The following is a 21,372-nucleotide window of genomic DNA, read 5'->3' on the forward strand; positions in this document are numbered from 1 at the left end:
ATTTATCTGCTTCCCTATACAGCTAAACTCCCAAGAGCTGTGTGTGTTTGCTGTCACCATTACCTCAATTCATTCTTTCAAAAAACCTTTTAACAAAATTTCCAAGCATACCCAGCAATAGAGGAAAATGAATACTAATATTCTCACCTTCCATAACTATCAACATTTTGCCTGGGTATTTGCCCCCACCTTTTTTTCTTTCTTCTGGTGTATTTTAAGATGAATGTAAAATAAATATAAGGTTACTTAATTCTTAAATATTTCCATATGCATCAAGAAGAGGACATTGTGTTAGATATTAATTGCTCCATAACAAATTATCACAAACTTAGCTGCTTCAAACAATATGCCTTTATTATTTCACAGTTTAGGAGAGTAAAAATTTCAGGCATAGCTTAGATAGATCCTCTGCTTCAAGGCTGTTACAGGGCTATAGTGTTGGCAATGACTGGGGTTTTGTCTGGAGTGTTGACTGGGAAAGAATCTGCTTCTAAGTTCATGTGATTATTGCCAGGATAGTTTCTTGAAAGCCTGTTGGCCAGGGGCTGCCCTTAGTTCATTGCTATGTGGGCCTCTCCAACATGGTGTTTTGGTTTATCAACATGGTGTTTTGCTTTATCAAAGCCAATAAGAGAGAAGAGTATGCTAGCAGATGGAAGTCACAGGTTGGTGTAGCCTGGTTCCAGAAATGACATTGCATTATTATTACCAATTTCTTTTGGGTAGAAACAAGTTACAGGGCATGAATACCAGGAGGATAGGGATCATTTGGGGCCATCCTTCAATTTCTCTGCCAGAGACATTTTCTCATTACCACAATGCCACCATTTAACCTAATAGATTTAGCAGTACTTCCTTAATATCTAAAACCCAGTCCATATACAAGTTTATCTATTTGTTGAACAATGTCTTTTTAAAATTTGTTTGAATTAGGTTCTAAACAGTCATTTATTTATGTCCCATTAAAATTCTTTTCATCAAAGCAGTTTTAACCATCCTCCTGCCATTTTTTTTTCTTCCAGTGGTTTGTTGAAGAACCTAGGTCATTTTTTTTTTAAGAGGTTTGTTCCCACATTCTGGATATGTCCAATTGCTTCTTTTTATAGATTGTGCTTCTTTTCCAATTGTGTCATTTGATTAAATCTTTTGTCATACTTTATATGGACCGGGAATTAGGTAGAAAGATTTGTTTAGATTTTGGATCAATTTTTTAATATATATACTTGGTATGATGTCACTTCAGGAGACATGGAGTCTCAGATGACAACTTCATTCCTTTATTGTAAAGTTTCCTATCCACTTTTTGTTAATGGTCTTAATATCCAAAGATAATCATTGTTAGAATACCCTATTTCATTAAAGGCATCAAAATTGGATTTTTTAAATGCTATCATTCCTTTCACATTTATTAGCTGGAATTTTTCTCATCCATAAGAGCTTTTTGGTTACTCTGAAACATAATTTTACTGGAAAAACTAGATAAATGCTTAATTCTTTTAGTGACTTATTTTTAGAGTAAGCAGTTGATAGTATATCTCCAGGTGTCTAATTGTTTCTTTGTTTCCTTTTTTTTTTTTTTAAAGTAAAGCATTTATGAACATTAGACTATTTATATATCCATTGTGGTTTTTTTAAAAAAAAATTCAGTAGTTATTCTTTCTGATCCCAGATTGTTCCATTTTTGTAAAGTGGGAGCCCCTTTAGGCTTGTTTTTGTGTTCCTTTGACATGACCTCATTAGTCCTTGTTTATTTATTTTCCAGTTTTTTGGCACTGGAATATGTCCTTTATTTTCATGTCCTGATGAGAGGATGATGTTCACAATTGGAAAGTAGGACTTCTTATTACTACTGGATTGCCCTTCCTTTTAAACCCCATTATGGGACATACCTAGGAAATAAAATATTTTGAAGAGTAAAATATATTGTGAGTTCATACTTCTATTTCCAGTTCAGATTTGACTTAGGGGATGTAACTTCTGTGATTTTGCAATTCTATTGTTTTTTTTTCTAATGCCATTCTTACTATGTTGAGTCTTTCAGTCCATGAATACAATATGTCATTCCCCTTATTTAGCTTGTCTTTGATTTCTTTCATCAGCATTTTGTCATTTTTAGGATAAGGATCCTCCTGCACATGTTATGCTGTATTTATTTCATTTAACTTGAATCAATTGTAAATGGTTTGTGTTTTTAAATATTGTATTCCATTTGTTCATTAATATATAGAAAATTCAGTTTACTGCTCATATGTTGTTCTTATATCCTGTGACATTCCTGAACTCACCGGTTTTTGGACTTTTGCTTTGGTAAATTCCTTGAGATTTTTCTGTGTAGACAAATCATGCCATTTGCGAATAGGGATGGTTTTATTTTTTTTCTTTATGAAAGTTGTATTTTTATTTAGTTGGATGTATCACCTGGAGTTTGAATTATATTTAGGGGTGTGTCCTCACTGTCAAGTTGTAAATTTACCTGTGTTTTCTTCTAGTACTTGTAGGTTTTTATAATTTATATTTATTTTTTTCTGATCCTTTTGGAATTTTTTAAAGATTTTTAAAAATTGTTATTCTATTACAGTTGTCCCCATTTTTTCCCCCTTTGCTGTCCTCTGCCTATCCGGACCCCAACTCCCACAGTCATTTCCCACACTGTTGTCCATGGCCATGGTTCATTCATACATGCTCTTAATCTAGTCCCTTCCCCTTCTTTCCACCATTTTCCCCATCAGCGCTCTCCTCTAGTCACTGTCAGTCTGTTCCCTGTTTCCATGCCTGTGGTTCTATTTTGCTCACTAGTTTATTTTGTTCATTAGATTCCTCTTACAGGTGAGATTATTTGTCTTTCACTAAGTAGCTTATTTAATTTAGCATAATATTCTCCAGTTTCATCCATGCTGTCACAAAAGGCAGGAGTTCCTTTTCTTTCTTTCTGCTGAGTGGTATTCCATTGTGTAAAATGTACCACACCATTCATCTACTGATGGGCACTGAGGCTGTTTTCAGCACTTGGCTAACATAAATAGCATTGCTATGAACATAGGGGTGCGTAGGTACTTCTAAATTGGTGTTTCAGGATTCTTAGGGTATATTCTCAGCAGTGGAATTGCTGGGTCAAAAGGCAGTTCCATTTTTTATTTTTTAAGGAAATTCCATACTGTTTTCCACAGTGACTGCCCCACTTTACATTCCCACCAAGAGTGCACTAGGTTTCCCTTTTCTCCACATCCTCGCCAGCACTTGTTGTTTGTATATTTATTAATGATGGCCATTTTGACCAGTGTGTGGTGATATCTCATTGTGGTTTTAATTTGCGACTCTGATGGCAAGTGATATTGAGCACCTTTTCATATGTCTGTGGGCCATCTATTTGTCCTCCTTGGAGAAGTGTCTCTTCAGGTCTTTTACCCATTTTTAATTGGATTGTTTGTCTTTCCGGTGTTGAGTCATATAAGCTTTTTATATAATTTGGAGATCAAACCCTTGTCCAATGTATATTTGGCAAATATGTTTCCCCGTACAGTTGGTTCCCTTTTCGTTTTGATGCCTGTTTCTTTAGCTGTATAGAAGCTTTTTAATTTGATATAGTCCCATTTTTTTACCTTTATTTCCCTTGCCCTAGGACATATATTGGCAAAGATATTGCTATATGGGATATCTGAAATTTTACTGCTTATGTTTTCCTCTAGGGCTTCTTTGGTGTCACAACCTATATTTAAGTCTTTTATCTATTTTCAGTTTATTTTGGTGTGTGGTATTAGTTGATGGTATAATTTCTTTTTTTTTTTTTTTTGCATGTACCAGTCCAGTTCTCTCAACACCATTTATTGAAAAGGCTCTTTTTACTCCATTCTGTGCTTATGCCCCATTTGTCTAGTATTGACTGTAGAGACATGGGTTTGTTTCTGGGCTCTCTGTTCTCTTCCATTGATCTGTATGTCTGTTCTTATGCCATTACCAGACTGTTTTGATTACAGTAGCCTTGTAGTATAGTTTGATACCAGGTATTGTGATCCCTCCTACTTTGTTCTTTTCTGAAGATTGCTGAGGCTATTTGGGGTCTTTTTTGGTTCCATATAAATTTTTGAAGTATTTATTCTAGATCTGTGAAATATGCCATTGGTATTTTCATAGGAATGGCATTGAATCTATAGATTACTTTGAGCAGTACGGACATTTTAATTTAATTTTTCCAATCTATGAACACAGTATATGCTTACATTTATTTGTATCTTAATTTCTTTCCTCAGTGTTCTGTAGTTTTCTGAGTACAGATCTTTTACCTCTTTGGTTAAATTTGCTAGGTACTTTATTTTTCTTATTGCTGTAGTAAAAGAGATTTGTTTTGTAGTTTCTCTTTCTGATAGTTTATTGGTGTACAGAAATGCCATCAACTTCCGAATATTGACTTTGTATCCCACTGCTTTGCCAAATTCACTTATTAGGTTGAATATTTTTTTGGTGGAGATTATAGGGTTATCTCTGTACATTATCATGTCGTCTGCAAATAATGACAGTTTTACTTCGTCCTTCCCAATTGTGTGCCTTTTATTTGTTTTTCTTGTCTGATTGCTGTGGCTGGAACTTCCAATAGTATGTTGAATAAGAGTGGTTAGAGCAGACACCATTGTCTTGTTCCTGATCTTAAAGGAAAAGCTTTTAGTTTTTGCCCATTGAATATGATGTTGGCAGTAGGTTTCTTATATATGGTGTTTATTATGTTGAGGTACTCTTGCTCTGTTCCCACTGTACTGAATGGTTTTATCATAAATGGGTGCTGGGTTTTATCAAATGCTTTTTCAGCATTTAATGAGAGGATCATGTGATTTTTGTCCTTCATTTTGTTTATATGGTATATTACATTTATTAATTTGTGAATATTTTACCATCCTTGCATCCCTGGGATGAATCCCACTTGATCATTGTGTATGATCTTTTTAATGCATTGCTGAATTCAGGTTGCCAATATTTTGTTGAGACTTGATCTTCCTCTTTTCTTTCTGGCACCCATGTAATTTTGATGTTGATATGTTTGGAGATATCCTGGAGGCTCCTTATTCTGTCTTCTTTTTTTTCTTCCTGCTTCTCTGATTGAATGCTTTTTTCTTCCTTATGTTCCAAATTGTTCATTTGGTTTTCAGCTTCATCCCCTCCACTGCTGGTTCCCTGTAGGTTTATCTTTATTTCACTTAGTGCAGCTCTCATTTCTGCCTGTGTCTTTTTTATGCTGTTGCAGTACCGCATGAGTTCTTTGAGCATCCGGATAACCAGTGTTTTGAGCTCTGCATCTGATAGGTTGCTTATCTCCATTTCATTTAGTTCTTTTTCTGGGGTTTTGTTTTGTTCTTTCATTTGGGCCATATTTCTTTGTTTCCTCAATTTGGCAGCCTCCCTGTGTTTGTTTCTTTGTATTAAGTAGAGCTGATGTGACTCCCTGTCTTAGCAGCATGGCCTATTCTAGGAAAGACCCTTGTAAATTGTGTGGGGCAGGGCCTTAGGTAATTAATTGCCAGGCTGAGGCAATCCATTTCACTGCTTTGTGGCTCTGTGTGAAAAAGGGCTCAGAGAGGGGAAAGTGTTGCTGCCTGACCTCTGGGAAGGAGCTCACCCTGTGCTCCCCCTGTTGCCAGTCACTTCACATTGTTCCCTTCTCCCCATATGCCACTTATGCCATTCCAGCTGTTGCCCTGGTGCCAAATCTCAGAGCGGGTGGGTCTGCATAAGTCCTGAGACCTTTCTGGGCCCTTTAAGAGGAACCTCCTGAGAAACTTGCAGTTTCTTCCACTGCCCAAACCCCCACTGGTTTTTACAGCTAGAAGTTATGGAGAGTTATCTTCCTGGTACTGGATCTCTGGGCTTTATAGCCTGGTATGGGGCTGGGATCGCTGGCTCCTGAGGTATCCCTCAGTCTCAAGGTATGGCTCCCGATTTCTATCCACCACATGTGAATGTGGTGCCTGTTCAGCTCCCTCTGGAACCCTTCACCTCTCTGCGCCTCTCAGTGTCTCCACCCCTGCCACCCGTCTTGATGAATGTGGCTTCTTTAAATCCTTGGTTGTTGGACTTCCATACAGCTCGATTTTCTGACAAATCTTGGTGATATTTGTTTTGTAGTCTAGTTGTAATTTATGCTGTAGTTACTCATGGAGGTGAAGTGTGTTCACCTGCGTCTCCATCTTGACCAGAACTGATCCTTTTGGAATTTAACACGGTATACAGTGTGAGGTCTGTCTAATCTTGTTGTTTCTAAATGGCTATTTAGCTGTATCTACATTATTCATCATATTGAAGAAATTCCATCCTTTCCTCCACCAGTTTGTGGTGCTGTCCTATTTATTAAATTTTATAAATTTCTACTTTAATTTTATTTGGTTCACAAGTGTCTGTTTATGCATAAATTCTCCACTGTTTTAATTATAGAGACATTATAATATTCTTTAACATGTGGCAGGGTCTAGTTCTTCCTTATTCTTTTGCTCTTTTTTATGTTTTGTGGGTTGTTTACTTTTTTAATATAAACTATTATCTGTGTGAATTATATCAATTTTATTTTTGCCTAGTTTCCAGAAAAAAATTTGTTCTGACTTTTGTGAGAAGGGAAATGTATACGTTAATATGGAGAGAATTTCCCTCTTTATGATGATGAGTCTTTCTATGTAGGGATATGGTATATATTTTTTTCAGGTTTACTTATGTTCCTTTCAGGATTGTTTTAACATTTTAAATAGAGATTTTAAAAGATTTTTAGAAGATTTTTAAAAATACTTTATGTATTTTTTTAATGCAATTTTTTGGAAAGCCAGACCGTGAACTCTGTGGTGAGGTGTTTGGTTTTTTTTCCCCTCCCTCCTCCTCTCCCTCTCTTTGTATTGCTGTTCAAGTACAGTTGTCTCCATTTTCCTACCACCTCTTTCCCCTACCCACCTCTACCTCCCACTCTCAATCCTACCCCTCTTTGGTTTTGTCCATGGTTTATACCTAATTTATTTTGTTGCTGTTGTAAATGGGGTCTTTTCTTTCATTTTTATATCTTATAACTGCTTTTTGCTTCTATACATGAAGGCTCTAGTTTCTGTAGTTTAACTGCATATGTATTTTTTTCAAACTAAATTCTCCTTGTAGTATTTTTCATTGACTCTGGCATTTTCTAGATACATAATCTTATCATCTGTAAATAGAAGTAGTTTTTCATTTTCTCTCTAATATGTATTTTGTAATTTTCTTTTTTTAATTATAGAGTTAATTTTTAGGACAGTTTTAGATTTACAGAAATATTGAGTAGGTAGTGCAGAATTCCCATATAGTCCTCAACAGTTTTCCTTTTATTAACACATATATTATGTTAGTATATTTGTTGCAATTAACCAATATTGATATTGATACATTATTAACTATAGTCCATAGTTTATTCAGATTTCCTTAGTTTTTACCTAATGTACTTTCTCTGTTTCTATTTTAGGTTACTACATTATATTTTATTGTCATGTCTCCTAGGTTCCTCTTGGTTCTGGCAGTTTCTCAAACTGACTTTGTTTTTGATGACTTTTACAGTTTGAGGAGTACTCGTCAGGTATATTGTAGGTACTGGTCTAGGTACATTGGAATTTGTGTCAATTTTTTAACCCCCTCATAATTAAGGTTGGCTATAGGGGTTTGGCAGGAAGATCACAGAAGTAAAGTGCCATTTTCATCACATTATGTAAAGGGTGCTTACTATCGTAGGACTTTTTTTTTACTGCTGATTCTAACCTGTCCACCTGCCTGAGTAGTGTTTGTCAGGTTTCTCCACTGTAAAGTGCTCTATTTTCCTTTTTCCATACTGTACTCTTTGGAGGGAAGTTACTATATGCAGCCCACACTGCACTCCCAAGAGTGGGGAATTATACCCTCTTCCTATAGGGTGGAATATCTACATAATTTATTCAGAATTCTTATGTGTGGTAGATTTTTGTCTTTTCCCCTTTTATTAATTTATTCAGTAATTTATATCCATTTGGATTTATGGGCACTTATTCAATTCTTTGTGTTATAATTAAATACTAGTTTAGTTTGTTGCTCAAATTGTTCCAGCTTTGGATTTTGGAAGCTTTTTCAGTTGATTCGTGTGCCCCTTTGACATAAATCCCATCAATGGATGTATTTTTTTTTTTTTAAGCACTTGTGTATTTTCTGGTACTACAAAGATGCTCCAGACTCACCTCAGACTCATTTCATTCATTCCAGACTCCTGCCCCATTTCTCCTTAGAGGCCTGGTTGTTTTTATTGGAAAATGACATCAGAAACCAAGATTTGATGTTAGGTGTGCTACTTGCTTTTTTTTTCATTATCTCTCAGCTTACAGAGCAAGAAATGTATATGTATAATAACATATATAGATACATATCCATATTTCTATATGTAACCATTTGTATTAAAGTTAAACATGAGTTCCTACTGTATTCCATTAATGGATAATTCTAGGTTCCTCCTGTATTGCTGGATCTGTGAATAGCCACAATAAGTGAGAAAGCTGGCTCTAACCGTTTTCCAAGCATTTACTTAATTGTTCAGTCCCAGTATATATATATGTGTGTGTAGCAGTATCAGAATTATTACTCTGTACCCTGTGACACACAACTTTATTGACTGGAAGAAGGAACTCACATGCAATTTCTTTTGCCTTTAATCTTACGGACTGTTGGTGTGGCTGTTGACGTGGGCTGTGAAAGAACTCACGAAGAGAGGAAAATAGAGAGAGCAGAGTTTTATTCACTTTCCAAGAGAGGAAAGGAGCCAGGCATGAAGAATTACACTGGCTCTGAGGGGTTGGAGTTTCGAGCTTTTGTTGGATTATAAAGGGTTGAAGGAGAGTGGTTTCCGTTGTGTGGCCACTGGGCTATTAGGGGTGTTGGAACATCAGAGGTTTCGGTTGGTTTTGCGGAAGCTGCAGTTTGCTCCAATGGTATCTTTTGCCTGTGGCTATGGAGAGTGGTTAGTCACGTTTCTCTTTTTGCTCTTCCAGTAATTTTCCAGTCCTGGGGACATAAGCTCAAGAGTAAAATGGCAGTCATATTTAACGAGGTCATGAGCCTGCTTGGCAAATGCTACCATCATAACAAATGGCTCCAGCTTTGTCCTTTCACACACTACATTTACAAAGTTACTTAGGTCAGCACCTTTTCCCGGTGGCTTTTGGGTGAGCTTGTTTCTCAGATTTGTAATTCAGTTGGATTCTCTTGTCACAGTTTGCATTCTTTCCTGGAAGCCTCTAACCTCTTGTTTTTTGTTTTTTGTTTTAAATTGGCATTCATGAGATTTATTCTTTGTGTTGTCAAGTTCCATAGGTTTGACAAATGTATATTATTATATATCCACCATTACAGAACCATACAGAATATTTTTCTACCCTAAAAATACTCTGTGCTTTACCTGTTTATTTCTTCCTTCTCCCCCTGAAATTTTGGCAAACATTGTTCTTTTTAGTGTCTATATTTTGCCTTTTCCAGATTGTCATTTAATTTTTTCAATTAGCAATAATCATTTAAGGTTCCTTCATGTCTTTTTATGGTTTGATGACTCATTTCTTTTTATCTCTGAATAATATTCTATTGTGTGGATGTACCACAGTTTATCCATTCACCTATTGAAGGACATATTGATTGCTTTCAGTTTGGGGCAGATATGAGGAAAAGCTGCTGTAAACATTGAGGTGAAGATTTTGGTTTGGACATGTTTCCAACATAATTGGGTAAATACCCAGGAATGTGATTGCTGGATCTTAGGATGATTTTGTTTAGCTTTGTAAGGAACTGCCAAATTGTCTTTCAAAGTTACTATACCATTGGGAATTTCCACAAGCAATGAATGAGTGTTCCTGTTGCTTTACAGCTTCAATTGTATTTGGTATTGTCATTTTTTTTTATTTTAGCCTTTCTAATAGGTGTGTAGTGGAATGTCATTTAATTTGCAATTCTCTAGTGAGATATGGTGTTGATCTTTTTGTTTATTTTTCATTGAATATATCTTGTTAGGTAGGGTGTCTGAGCATTTTTTGTCTGTTTTATTTTTAAAGACTATTTTTATTTTTAGAGAGGGGAAAGGAGGGAGAAAGAGGAGAGAAACATTAATGTGTGGTTGCCTGTCATGCGCCCCCTGCTGGGTACCTGGCCTGCAACCTAGGCATGTGCCCTGATTAGGAATTGAGCAGGCGACCCCTTGGTTCAGAGGCCAGTGCTCAGTCCGCTGAGCCATGCCAGCCAGGGCCTTTTGTCTGTTTTAAAATTGGAGTGTTATTTTTGAGTTTTAAGATTTCTTTGTATATTTTGGATATAGGACTTTATCATACATGTGTTTCACAAATAATTTCTCCCCATCTGTGGCTTGTTTCATTCTATTAACAGTGTGTTTTTCAGAGCAGAAGGATTTAATAAAGTCCAATTTAACAATTTTTTCTTGCATGGATTGTGTGTTTGGTGTTATATTTAGAAAGTCATAATCAAACCGAAATCACTTTGATTTTCTCCAGTGTTATTTTTTAGGAGCTTTATAGTTATGTTTTCTACTTAAGTCTAAGATCCATTTTGAGTTAATTTTTGTGGAAGGTGTAAGTAAGGTCTTCATTTTTTGTTTACCATGTGGAGGCACAGCTGTTGCATCACCTTTTACTGAAAGGACTGCCTTTTTTCCACTTGTCAAATATGAGTTGACTGTTAGGGTCTATTTCTGACTCCATGTTCTATTTCATTGATCTGTGTGTTTATTCTTTTGCCATTGCCACACTGTCTTGATTACCGTAGCTCTTAGTAGATCTTGAGGGCAGACACTATCAGGCCTACAACTCTATGCTTTTCCAGTGTTGTGTTGGCTATTCTGTCTTTTGTCTTTTCATGTGAACTTTAGAGAAGTTTACATGAAATATAAGATACAAAATAGCTTCCTAGGATTTGTTTAGGACTAGGAAGAATGTATAGAGCAAGTTGGGATGACCTTGGTATCTTAACAATATTGTATTCATGAACATGAAATGTCTCTCCATTATGTCGGTGTTTCTTTGATTTCTTTTATTAGAGGTTGTAGTTTTCCTTATATAGATCTTGTACATATTTTGTTAGATTTATTCTTAAGTACATCGTTTTTTTTAGGTGCTAATATAAATGATAACAGTGTTTTTATTTTCAAATTCCAATTGTTCATTGCTGGTGTATAGGAAAGCAGTTGATTTTTTTATATTAACCTTATGTCAGCAATTTTGCTATAATTATTTATTAGTTTCAGGGGAGTTTTTGTGGATTCTTTTGGATTTTATACATAGCGAACCATGCCATCTGTGAACAATGCCAGTTTTGTTTCTTTTCAATCTGTATACCTTTTATTTCCTTTTTCATTCTTACTGCATTAGCTAGAGCTTTGAGTATGACGTTGAAAAGGAGTGCTTTGTTCCTGAAATTAGGAGCAAAGCATCTAATTTCTCACTGTTACGTTTGCTGTATATGTTTTGTAGATGTTCTGTATCAATTTGAGTAAGGTCTCCTCTACTTTTAGTTAGCTGAGATTTTAAATTATGAAAGACTGTTGGATTTTGTGAAATGCTTTTTTTCCATCTATTTATATAATGATTTTTTAATGTGATGTTATGATGGACTTTACTAATTTATTTTTGAATGTTGAAATAGCCTTGCATATATGTAATAAGTCCTATTTGATTATGTGTGTAATTATATACATTGCTAGATTTGATTTGCTGATACTTTTGTTGAGAGGATTTTTGCATCTATATTCATAAGAGATATTAGGCTGGGATTTTTCTTTATTGGAATGTCTTTGTCTGGTTTTGGTATTTGTGTAATGGGCCTCAGGAAGAGTTAGAAAGTGTTTTCTGTGTTTTTGGGTCTGGAAGGGAGAATTGGTATCATTATTTCTTTAAATGTTTGGTAAACTCACCAGTGAAACCAATTGTACCTGTTACTTTCTTTTTTGGAAGGTTATTAATTATTAATTTAATTTCATTAATAGTTATTGGCCTATTCACAAGATCTGTTTCTCTTTCTGTGTTGATAGTTTGTGTCTATTAAGGAATTGGTTCATTTAATCTGTTACAATTTTGTGGAAATAGAGTTGTTTATAATATTCTATTATTCTTTTACTGTCCCGTGGTCAGTAGTGATGCTCCTCTTTCATTTCTGATATTAGTAATTTGTCTTTTTTCTTTATTCTATAGCTGTAAGTTTGCCTGTTTTATTGGTCTTTTGAAACATCCAGCTTTTGATTTCATTGATATTTTTCTTTTTCTTGTTTTCAGCTTCATTGATTTTTTTTTTTTTTTAAATCCTCACCTGAGGACATTTCTTCATTGCGTTTTAGAGAGAGAGGAAGGGGGAAAGAGAGAAACATAGATGTGAGAAACATTGATTGGTTACTTCTCATACACACGCAGACCAGGGATCAGACCCTCAACCTCCTGGTTACTGGATGACACGCCAGCCAGCTGAACCATGACAGCTGGGGCTCAGCTGTATTGATTTTTGCCTTTTCATCATTTATATTTTCCGCTTGCTTTATGCTTCAGTTGTGTTTCTTTCTCATTTCCTAAAATGGGAGCTTAGGTGATTGAATTTAGATCTCTCTTCTTTTCTAATACATTGTATGTTCAGTGCCATAAGTTCCTTTCTAAGTTTTGCTTGTACTGTATCACACAAATTTTGATGTTTTGTTTTCATTTTCCTTTAGTTTAGTATATTTTAAATTTTATATTGAGGCTTACTTATTTAGAAGTATGCTAATCCACATATTTTGCGATTTTCCACCTATCTTTCTGTTACTGATTTTCTAGTTTAATTCTATTGTGGTCTAAGTGGGACTTGTTTGATTTTTCCTATTATTTTATATTTATTAATGTGTTTTATGGTCAGTCTTGATGAATGTCCTTGTGTGAGCTAGAGAAGAATTGTGTATTCTACTGTGTTGGATAAAATATTCTATAAATGTTAATTATATCCAGTTGCTAGATGGTGCTGTTCAAATCAACTGTATCCTTACTAAGTTTCTGCTTGCTGGATCTGTCAGTTGCTAACGGACGGATGTTGATGTCTTCAGTTATAATAGTGTATTTATCTGTTTCTTTTTGCAGTATTGGCAGTTTTCCCCTTCAGGTATTTTTGACACTTTTTTGGGGTGCAAACACATTAAACATTGTTATGTCATCTTGAAGAATTGACACTGTTTTCATTATATAATGCTCTTTTTTTATCCCTGATTTTCCTTGTTCTCGTCTTCTGCTTGATGTTAATATAGCTACTTCAGCTTTCTTTTGAAACCATAGAGTAGCTTTCTCTTTTTCTTTACTTTTCATTTGTCTGTGTTTTTATATTTATGGTGGATTTCTTCTAGACAGCGTATTAGCTTTTTTAAATTCACTCTGTTTTTAATTGTTTTATGTAGACCACATTTAAAAAGATTATTGACACAGTTGAATTATCTATCGGTGATTTTTAACCTTTTCCATGTAATGGCACCAATAAACTACTAAAATTCTGCAGCACTCCAAAAAATATGTTTTTTTGCTAATCTAACAAAAAAAATAGGTGTAATTTTGATTCATCAAATTGGACGGCTGTTGTTGTGTTGGTTGTTGTCATTTTTTTATTTGACAACCTAAGGGAAAAGAGGTCAAGTACCGCTGACTAAATAGTCAGGTATTGCATGTTTTAAAAATTCTTGCAGCATCCTGGTTATAAATTGCTGATCTACTATATTGATAATTCTTTTCTTTTTTTAAAATTTTTTATTTTTAAATCATACTTATTCTATTACAGTTGTCTGTTTTTCTTCCTTTGCCCTCCTCCACCCATTCTCCTCCCCCCAAGTCAATTCCCACTCTGTTGTCCATGTCTATGGATCATTCATACATGTTCTTTGTTTAGTCTCTTCTCCTTCTTTCCACCATTGTACTCCTTCCCCATCCCCTCTGGTCACTTTCAGTCTGCTCCATGTTTCCATCTCTGTGGTTTATGTTGTTCATTAGTTTATTTTGTTGAATAGATTCCACTTATAGGTGAGATCATATGGTATTTGTCTTTCACCGACTGGTTTATTTCACTTAGCATAATATTCTCCAGTTCCATCCATGTTGTCCCAAAAGGTAGGAGTTCCTTCTTTCTTTTTTTAAATGCAGATTGATTTTACTTACTTATTTTTTAAGTATCAAGATCCATTATAAAATATTAAAAAGTTTAAATCCATTATAAAGCCTCAGCAATTAAAACAACATGACACTGGCACAGAAATAATCAAGTAGATCAATGAAATAAAATGTGCATTCTAAAAACAAACACATATCTGTCTAACAATGTAATATAAGATTAAATTGATATTTCAAATCAGTGGGGAAAATAAGGCTTATTCAGCAAATAAGGTGCATGGCCCACTGTTATTTGAAATAAAACAAATATAGAGCCCTATTTCACACATACAAAAAATAATCAGGTGAGTTAAAAATCAATATGTACAATATTGAAGTAAAATACTTCAGTAAAGTATTCATACTGAAGTAAAATATTCAAACCCAGAAGCTATAAATACTGACAATTACTATATTAAACATTTAAGACTATATAGAAATATATACATATTAAAAAAGTTAAAGGACAAGTAATAGAATAGGAATGTATTTGCAACATATCTAAAAAGGGTTAACAGGTGTTTTGTTTTGTTTTGTTTTTTAAGGGAAAAAAGTCTACAAACATTAAAAAATAGATAAATGATACCAAAAAGTCATTTAAAGCTTTTTTAAAGCTTTTTGCAAGAAATATACAAAAACAGGTTTAGTTTCAACAAATAATAAAGTAACAATTAAAATAACACATCATTGTCACAATTAGATTAATAAGTATTAAAAATGTTGGTAATATCAAGTATTGGTGACCGAGAGGACTGGGTATTCATAGACTCTTTATCTTCATCTTCTTAAAGCAGTCCCTGTACTATATTTTGCAGTGCTGGTTTGGTGGAGGTGTATTCTTTTAGGCTTCTGTTGTCTGAGAAGCTCCTTATTTCACCTTCCATTTTAATTGAGAACCTTGTTGGGTAGAGCAGTCTTGGTTATAGACCTTTGCTTTTCATGACTTGGAATATTTCTTGCCATTCCCTTCTGACTTGTAGTATTTCTGTTGAGAAGTCAGCTGCCAACCGTAGCAGGGCTCCCTTATATGTTACTACCTCTCTCTCCCTTTCTGCCTATAGAATTCTCTTTTCGTTGTTGATATTTGCCATTTTAATGATGATGTGTCTTGGAGTGGGCCTCATTGGGTTCCTCTTGAATGGGACCCTCTGTGTTTCCTGGACTTGTGTGACTTTTTATCTCCTCCAATTAGGGGTTTCCCATCGTGACTTTTTCAAACAGGTTCTCTATCCCTTGCTCCTTTTCTTCTCCTTCTGGTATCCCTACTATATGGATATTATTACCTTTCAGGCTGTCCTGCATTTCCCACAATGCCTCTTCATTCTTTTTGAGTCTTTTCATTTTCTTGCTCTTTCTGGGAGCTTTTTTCTACTTTGTCCTCCGGCTCACTGATTTGTTCCTCTGCTTCATCTAGCCTGATTTTGATTCCTTCTACTGTGTTCTTCAGTTCCGAAATTGTGTTCTTCATTTCCTGTTGTCTCTTATTGATGGTTTCTATGTCCCTTTTCATGCTGATATAGTTTGCACTAAGTTCCTTGTAGTTTCCTTGTTTTTCGTAATTCTCTCTGAGCTCACTGAGCTCATTGAGCTTCCTTAGAACCATTGTTTTGAATGTAATATCTGATAGTTTACTTGCTTCTATTTCATTTAGTTCTCTTTCTGGGATTTCTCCTTTCCCTTTGACTGGGGTGTGTTTCTTTGTATTCCTATTATTTCTGAAACTCTTCATTTTTGCTTCTGCTTCTTAAGTTGATCTGTCTTGATTTCCTGACTTTGTGGTGTGAACTTCCATGGTAGCAGACCACTGTTTTTTCTTTCTGGATCTGCCTCTGGTGATGTCAGATGCTGACCCTGTCTGACCTTAGCAGACTGTTGGAGACTTCCAGGAATCTACTGTCTGTGGCTGTCTCCTTCAGCTGTTAATCTAGTCACTCTGCACTCAGGAGGCCAGGCTTAGACACCACAGGGCAGGGCAGAGCCCTTCCTGGTGGCAGGGTTATTGGGTTCTCACGCTGCTGCTCAGGGGAGTGGTCAGTCTGAGCCAGATGGTTTCTGCCACATGGGGGATGAGTCAACACACCCACTGGCTACTTTTTCAGTTTTCTCCCCCAAGCCCCTTTCCCCAGTCTCTCCTCAGGCATCTCTAGCCTACTTTGCCACTGCCTTTGCTGGAGACCAGGGTGAGTGGCTGCAAGAAAAAATTTATGCATTGGCCCTTTAAGCGGGTCTTTGTGTCTCTGGCAAAGAGTAACCCTGCCGCTGTTCGCAGCTGGCTGTTATCTGTGTACTTTTTGGGCTTCTGCTGTAGGCTGGAGATCCCCGCTTATGGTTTAGACCCCATTCTTCTCAGGGGGATCCAACTGGCTGTTTCAATATTCTTGTGCTGCCACCTGTGGACACCCTGCCTGCCTTCTCGAGTCTCTACTACACTCCTTACCAGTTAGGTTGTGCTAAAGCTGATTCTTCTGTCTGTCTGAGGTTATAAGGCTCCTCTCTTGATATTGTTCAGTTGTTTGTTCCAGGTGATTTCTCCACAATTTAGTTGTAATTCCGGATTGGGCCTGAGAGGAAATCAGTGTGACTTCCACTCACTCCTCCACACTGTCTTGATTCTGTTCTGATAATTGTTTTCTATTCATTGCACATGTTCTTTGGTTCATGTTTTTCATCTTTTTCTGTTTTCTGTGATTTGAAGTGAACATTTAATATGGTTTCTCTTTTTTCTTAGCATATCAATTATACTTCTTTTAAACATGTAGTTAGTGCTTATCCCAGAGTTTGCGGCTCATTTTACAACTGATCTAATCCAGCTTTAAATAACAGTATACTGCTTCAGGGTAGTTCAGGTACCTTATACTGGAGTATATCTAATTCCTTCCTCTTGTCCTTTACACCATTTCTGCTATTCATTTCATTTTTCCATATGCTATGATCACCCAATACATTTTAGCTATTATTACTTGCAACAATTATCTGTTAGTTCAGTTCAGAATAAGAAAACACAAGTTTCAATTTATTTTCATTTAATCTTTCTCTGGTACTCTTTATGTCGATCTATGTTTCTGACCTGCATCATTTTCCTCCCAGGAACCTTTTAGTATTTATGCAATGAAGATCTATTGGTGACAGATTCCTCAGTTTTTGTTTAGGAAGTACAGCTTCAGGTAAGCTGATCTCATCTGTGATTCTGTCTTTGCCTGTCTTTCCAGATTACAGGGAAGTGGTTGCCCTAGTGACCTCAGCTGTTTGAGCGATTTAAGAAAGGTCATTGATTTTCAGTTTGTTCAGCTTTTATTTTGTTGTCTAAATGGGACACCTTACAACCTTTTTGATTTTGGAGCAGAATATGGAAGTCCCTTTGTAAAGTTTATTTCAAAGTTTTTCTTTTTAGGGGACTTCCAGCCAAGATCGAGGCATAGGTAGATACACTTGCCTCCTTGCACAACCAAAAGAAGGGCAACAACAAAGTTAAAAACAAAAAATAACCAGACTGCCAGAAAATCAAACTGTATGGAAGTCTGACAAACAAGGAGCTAAAGAAGAAACGTTCACCCAAACCCATAGGAGCAGTGGAAATGGACACCTGGGGTGGAGTGGCAGCTGGTGGTCCAGGCAGTCCCACATTTGTGTGTGGATAAACCAGGAGGAACAGCTGTGGAGTTAGACAGACCTCGCAATCCAGGGTTCCAGTGTGGGAAATGAAAGCCTCAAAGCCTCTGGCTGTAAAAATCTGTGGGGGTTGCGGCGGTGGGAGAAATTTCTAGCTTCACAGGAGAGTTCATTGGAAGGACCCACAGGGCTTTAGAACATACACTAACCTACCCTCCTGGGAATCAGCTCTAGAAGAGCCCAATTTGCTTGTGGGTAGCAGGGGAAGTGACTGAAAGCCACCAAGAGCCGAGCAAGTAGTATTGTTCCCTCTTGGATCCTTCCCCCACATATAGCGTCACAAAGCAGTGGCCTGGGTTGCTCCCCCTGGTGAATACCTAAGGCTCCGCCCCTTCCACACAACAGGTGTGCTGAGACAAAGAAATAATGGCCCATGTGAAAGAACAGCTCAAAGCTCCAAAAAAAAAAAAAAAAAAAAAATAGAACTAAGTGATGAAGAGATAGCTAACGTATCAGATGCGCAGTTCAAAACACTGGTAATCTGGATGTTCGCACAATTGGTTGAGGATGGTTGCAAAATAAAGGAAAAAGTGAAGGCTATGCAAAGTGAAATAAAGAAAAATTTACAGGGAACAACAGTGAAGGGAAGGATACCGGGACTCAAATCAACGACTGGGATCAGAAGGAAGAAATAAACATTAAACCAGAACAGAATCAAGAAACAAGAATTCAAAAAAATAAGGGAAGACTTAGGAACCTCTCGACAACTTTAAACGATCCAACATCCAAATATAAGGATGCCAGAAGGAGAAGAGGAGGAGCAGGAAATTGAAAACTTACCTGAACAAGTAATGAAGGAGAACTTCCCCAGTCTGGCCAAGGAAATATACTTCCAGGAGATCCAGGAAGCTCAGAGAGTCCCAAAGAAGTTGGACCCAAGGAAGCACACACCAAGGCACATCATAATTATATTACCCAAGATTAAAGATAAAGAGAGAATCTTAAAAGCAACAAGAGAAAAGGAGACAGTTACTTACAAAGGAGTTTCCATAAGACTGTCCCCTAATTTCTCAAAAGAAACCTTGCAGGTAAGACTGGGCTAGAAAGAAGTATTCAAAGTCCTGAAAGCCAAGGACCTACACCCAAGATTACTCTGTCCAGCAAAGCTATCGTTTAGAATGGAAGGGCAGATAAAGTGCTTCCCAGAAAAGGTGAAATTAAAGAAGTTCATCATCACCAAGGCCTTACTATATGAAATGTTAAAGAGACTTATCTAAGAAGAAGATCAAAACCATGAACAATTAAAAATGCAACAGACTCACATCAACAACAGAACTAAAAAAAAAACCAAAGCAAACAACTAGAACAGGAACAGAATCATAGAAATGGAGATCCCCTCCAGGGTTATCAGTGGGGAGGGCGTGAAGGAGGAGAATGGGGGAAAAGGTACAGGGAGTAAGAAGCATAATTAGTAGGTACAAAATAGACAGGGGGTTGCTGAAAATAGTATAGGAAATGGAGAAACCAAAGAACTCATGAACATGAACTAAGGGGGGGATTGCTGGAGGGATTGGGGTACCAGATGGAGGGTGGCAAAGGGGAAAGAAAAATGGGACAACTCTAATAGTATAATCTATAAAATATACTTAATTTTAAAAAAAGGCAGCTTTGGCCAGCTCCTCCCCCTCCTGGTATACACATGTACATGTACCTACATTTACAGGTCCACATAGGGTTGTGCTTGGCAGAAGAATATGGAAAGCCAGCAGTAGGTTGTCATGTAGGCTACCTAGTCTGGGGTTGAGGGGCTGGGGTGGGATGTGGGGTCCGTGACATGGAAGGAAAAGTGTCCGCAATAAAAATTGTCTTAATATTTGGTCCTGTTACTGTAAAATAAAAAAGTGTAAATATGAAGGAAATTTTTCTCCACCCTGACTGGTGTGGCTCAGTTGGTTGTGCATCATTCTGCAAAGGGAAGGGTCACCAGTACAATCCCCAGTTAGGGCACATGCCTAGGTTGCAGGTTTGGTCCCTGGCCAGGGCATGTATGAGAGACAAGGCAACTGATTGATCTTTCTCTTTCTCAAAAATGTTTCTCTTGTCTCTTGCTCCCTCCCTTCCTCTCTAAAAATCAATAAAAAATAAAATCTAAAATTTATCTCCATAGTCTTATGCAAAGTAGCTGAAAATAGTCTCTACTTTGATGTTGGTCTTTAGCAGGTTTTGTTTTTTGGTATTTATATTTTGCTGCCTGTTCTCTTATCAGTTTAAATTTTTCATGTTTAGTTTATCTTGATGTAGTTACTAAATTTTATGAATTTATACTATACTGTAGAGAGGTGCAATATTTGATAACCACTAGATTTATGTAGCATTTTAAGGTGGATTTAAAATTAAATAAAAATTGAGTTCCTCAGTCATATCAGCCAGATTTTATGTACTCCATAGCCACAGATGTCTATTGACTAGTATCTGAGCTGTGCAAATACAGAATATTTTCATCATTGCAGAAAGCTCCATTGGAAAGTACCACATTGTCATTGATATTGTTTTGCAGAAATTTTACACTCTGCTTTGTATTTCTCCTTTGACCCAATAATTTTTATAGATTTTTTTTTACTTTTTATTTTGAATTCTGGTATTTTAAAATTTTGTTAGTATAGCTAACAAAAATATATGTGTATTGTAGATTTAAATATAAATCTGTATTTAGATTTGTTTATACTACTCTTTTATTCTTGCTTATGGCTCTGCATTTCTTTGTCTGAAATCACTTTATTAAACTTATGTCTGTAGTATCCATCACAGAATTGGATTTTTGCCTTATTAATCAATCTCAAATTTTTTTAAAAGTTGTGTTTCCAATTTTATTTATGGATATTATTCATCCTAGTTCTACCCTAGAGTTTTGTGGCATATTTTACATATACACATGCACATAAAATCTCTCACTATGTCTTTTTCTTATTAAAACAAGTTTCTTTTGGCATTTAAGATGGAGTGTGTGTTATTTTGTTGTTTTTTGTTTTTGCTTCCTTTCAATCCAGTCTCCTCAGTGTTAATACTCTTAAGTCTCCCTGAGGAAGCAAGCTAGGAACCTCTGCACTACTTCCCTCCCTCTCCAGCGTCTAGATTAAGTGATGATCTTTTCCTACTAGGAGTTAATATTTGGGAAGCAGTTAAGAAGTCTGTTCCTGTAATTTTCAACCTTTTTCATCTCATGACGTGCTTAAACGAATTTCTAAAATTCTGTTGCACACCAAAAAATATTTTGCTGATCTGGCAAAGAATAGCTATAATTTTGATTCACTCACACTGAACAGCTGTTGTTGTTTTGGTTGTTGTCATTACTTTATTTGACAATCTAGGGAAAAGAGGTCAGTGCCTCTGAGTAAGTAGCCAGGTATTACATGTTTTAAAAATTCTTGTGGCACACCAGTTGAAAATTGCTGATCTATTCTAACATCCACTTACTCTGTCAATTCTTCTCCCATATTTTGATTTGTTCTTTTACTGCATTCTTGCTGACTATATTTACATGCTGTTATGTCATTTTTATCTTATGGTTTTAATTCTGAAGTTAAATATCTTTAGTTCATATGACCAAGTT

The 21,372-nt window shown here is 36.1% G+C and overlaps 1 protein-coding gene across 4 annotated transcripts in view; it reads left to right on the plus strand.

The window, feature by feature from the left end:
- MKLN1 (muskelin 1) overlaps window positions 1-21,372 on the plus strand; it is a 341,476-nt gene that overhangs the window by 182,704 nt on the left and 137,400 nt on the right. The window contains exon 1 of one of the 4 annotated variants that reach the window (XM_054564061.1): window positions 17,261-17,317. The exons of the other annotated variants lie outside the window; for them this stretch is intronic. The gene's annotated coding sequence lies outside the window, so the exon portion shown is untranslated. Of the gene's footprint in view, window positions 1-17,260; window positions 17,318-21,372 lie in introns of those variants that run through there. 4 annotated transcript variants of the gene reach the window in all.

Source organism: Pteronotus mesoamericanus, unplaced genomic scaffold, assembly GCF_021234165.1.
Source record: "Pteronotus mesoamericanus isolate MK-2021 breed Mesoamerican mustached bat unplaced genomic scaffold, CSHL_Meso_final scaffold_85, whole genome shotgun sequence".
NCBI classification, from domain to species: domain Eukaryota; kingdom Metazoa; phylum Chordata; class Mammalia; order Chiroptera; family Mormoopidae; genus Pteronotus; species Pteronotus mesoamericanus.